Raw genomic sequence first — 4,003 nt, forward strand, 5'->3', positions numbered from 1 at the left:
TTCTTTATATTCTCTGCTAAACTAACCCTCTTTGCTTTTCCAGTAGGTTCAAGTCCAGCCATATAAAAAAGAAAGAAAATACACTGAAAGAGAGAAGTGGGTGCTCAACTCACCAAATAGTTCAAACTGAGGCTGGATTTGGTATAGTGAGGCCTATTACATTAAACAACTATAGGGGTTAAAAGCATGAGGAAAATTAATCTATGGAAAAGAAAAAGATAGACACAAAATGTCAAATAATTATTATTATTGTTTGCAAAACAATGATACTGGTCACTCCATTTTGTTTTGGTAAGTTTTTAGAGATATAGATTGAAGAAAAAATTACTCCAAAAGTCCAAAATTATGAAATCGCAAAAAATGCTGTCAGAACTGGGATAATGAGATGGAAATGTTGTTGGCCATGGATCCAAGATTATGCAGAGATCTCCAATTTCTTAAAGCAGCTCATGAATAATAAAAAAAAAAGAATAGGAAAAATCAGAAAAACAAATGACAAAATGTATTTGAAAAATTACAATTGGCAGGCCTATTATTCTAAAATACTTAGTCTATTAGATTTTGTAAAAAGAAAAAAAGGGTTATAACAACGGTGTTAAACTAAACCTTATGATCATTGACACTTCTCAGTAGTGTTTGACATAGCTGTGTTGACCTGATCAGACCTTATGGCTAAAATTATAGGATGCCACATTTAGAGCACAACCTGCAAGAATGTATGCTGGCCAGTGTGTGTGAGAGAGACACTGAGTGTGAATGAGTGAGAGATGGTGTCTGAAGAGACACTAAGGCAAATCAATTATTTTGCCAATACAGCTGTATTTAAAATTTAACATGTGGGCCCACAGGGCAAATTCTGCCCAGTAAAATAATGACCATGGATGGATTTGGTTAAATTTCCTGGTCAGGAACTGAAGTAAGAATATGAAAAAACAAAGAATGAAAAGATAAAAATAAAAATATAAAAACAGTGCCACATTTGCGCAGCGCATAACATATCTGACTTTCTTTTCAGCATAACACGTCTGCCTTTCTTTTCAGCATATCGTGATGGAGCTGATCTTTGTCAAAAGTATGAAATATTGTCTTGTAACTTTTGTATTGTAACAAAGTGGGTTGAGTATTGTCCAAGATGCCTAATAAATAGTGGGTTGATAGTGGAACTCAAGACAAAGAGATAACTGAGTAGAATTGACTAATTATAAGGGTACATTGGAAATTTATTGTGAGAAAAATGCAAAAAGTTGCAAATAATGATGAAAAGTCAAATTTATGAAAAACAAATAGGAATATATGGATTAAAGCACTACTGTTAATGAAAGCAGAAAGGACACCACTCAGCCCACATGACCTTTCTACAGGTAACATCGAGAAGGACAATGGGACAGATGAGCAGATGATTGAAATCACATGTTATTTTCACTAACAAAAATAATTAAGCTTTAATTTACAGATAGCAGCAGCTCGATTCCAGGAAGGATTCTGGGACGAGTCTAACAAAAAGAACCAGTAACAATGCTTTTTAATTTCAGAGGAAGTGATCAACAGACTGACATTTGAGTCCATGCCTTGAGGCCAACTTAAAATACACCAACTAACGTCAGCAACCCCCCACAACTGAAGTGAGGGATCAAGGACATGCTGACAATGAGAGAAAAGAGTCCATTGCAACGAACGACTCAAGAGTCACCCTGGTGAAAGATGTAAAGATGACAAGACTAACAGAATGATCAAATTATGAATGGAAAAAGAAGACAAACTTGACCAGAAACACAGTAATGAGAGGAACTGTGCAAAGAAGAGAGAATCAACAGAGATGAGTACAAGCTCAAACAATAGTCAACATCAACCAACTTTCCTATGATTGGATGTTCAGCCCTTGAATAGATTCAGTAGCAACTTAATAATAACCCCACCATAACAAAAATGATTGAAGAGAAAAATATATTACGCAACATAGAAAACAATGATAATGACTAATTAAGAAAAGAAACTAAAATAATGTTAACAATTAATTTAAGAAATTGATATAGCATAATGGGAATTAAGACAATTCACGAAGGAAAAAATTAGAACTAAAAATAACTTTTAAAATAAATCTTAATGGGTACTCAGATGTAACTTGTCAATACAAGGGTATACTTAATTAATTTAAGGTTACAGTTGAAATTAAAGCAAGTATTAACAAATATTAAATTTTAATTTTAATTGATAAGAATACATTTTGATTCAATATGCAATTGATTAGCTAAAATTATATCAAGTAGTGCTTGATAGAAAGTATAGAAAGTTTATAGACTTAGAGAGGAAGTTATTGAAATCCAATAACAAACAGGCCCCTGTGAACAATCTAAATGGCACCAGAGGGGGGTCAAAAATAGATATTTGGCATTCACATGAAGGACAGATTGTTGAACCAGTGAATACTTTTGAATATTCTCAGTCCAGATGCGCAATGGTTTTAAACCAGTGCGCAAAGGGGGGAGTAAGGTAAGGAAATTAAAATTTAAAATAAAGTTAAAATTAAAGGCATTTTTAATTAAAAGGCATTTTTGCAAAGTTTTGTGAAATTTGTGGCAAAAACAAAGTTAAGAAAAGAACAGCGACAAAAATAGGCCATATATCAGTATACCAGAAGAACTATTAAATCACTTGATAATGGATTATGTGGACAAGATATAGATGGGTAAAAGCAATGAAATCAACAGAGGAGGGACAGGAACAGAAATTAAATTTCTAACAGAGAAGTAATCCTTATATTGAAAAACTATCAGAAATAAGGTCAGATTATATGTCAACTAAACAGAAGAATTGAAGATTAAAAATAAGTTGCATACGAACACAAGGAAGTTTTAATAATGATTAAGTTATAATGCTAATGGTTTAAATGGTTGATAGACAAACTTTTAGATTGTTAGATATAAAGAAAAAGAAATGTACATATAAGGAATATGTAAGAGTGCAAAAAGTTGTTCTCTAGAGTTATTTTTCTAATTGTCTAATGAGTTTATTGAATGACTTTTATGAGATAAATGTAACATTGCTCTGAAGCTTTCTTAGTTAGAGTGATTACATGAGACATAATTAGTTTATTCATGATAGTTTATTTAGAAATTAGTAAAAAAGAAGAATTTATTCAGTTTAGTCTTGAACTGAGCTACAATGAGAATAGGAAGCAATACGCGAGATTAAAAAGGTCAAAATGGAATTTTTTGTTTAAATTTGGTAATAAAATAGACAGTAAGTGAAATGTATTGCAATTTATTAGATAGGTGTAAAGTGTTCTGTTCACTAAAAATGACTGACTAAAAGATGGATTCTTCGAATTTAAGAAATGATATTCTCTCATAAGAAGTGATAAAAATGAGAAAGTTATGTTTACCCAGCCATATTCTGAATTAATAGTCATATGGATCAAGTAGAACAAAAATGCATAATAAATCAATTAGACTACTATAATAAGCAGATATTTATTATAATGCTTTGTCTGCATTAGGAGAAAAACAATTATATGAAAAAAGTAGAATGACTTATGTCTGGTGATCAGTGTTGCACTTTTACTAAATAATATTTCGCAGGGAGAAAAATTTAGCGATTACGATTGAGTCAAAAAAAACTTAAGAGCAGAAGTTAAGGAAAACTTAATAAAAGTTTGGAAAATTAAGGTTTGCTCAATTAGGGATGTTTTTTCGAGATGCAATATTGAAAGTGGGTTATTATTCTGTTGTGTACTTTGTATATTAAGATCACTAGTTGGAAAACGTCTCGGTTACGTATGTAACCCTCGTTCCCTGAGTACAGGGATTGGAGACGTGTCGTCGGGGGAGTTCCCTGACGAATTGGGATCACGCTAGGGAGACCAATTGCCTTCGAGTGAATTAAAACGAGCCAATGAAAATTGGCATGCAAGATTTGCATTCCGCGACCCGCCTACCAGCGCGGGTATAAAAGGCGGAAGTAAACATTGCGCAATGCTTTTCGCTGAGGAGCCAAACGGTGTCCA

Source organism: Siphateles boraxobius, unplaced genomic scaffold (genome assembly GCF_051911475.1).
Source record: "Siphateles boraxobius isolate OS27281-9 unplaced genomic scaffold, OSU_SipBor_1 61, whole genome shotgun sequence".
NCBI lineage: Eukaryota > Metazoa > Chordata > Actinopteri > Cypriniformes > Leuciscidae > Siphateles > Siphateles boraxobius.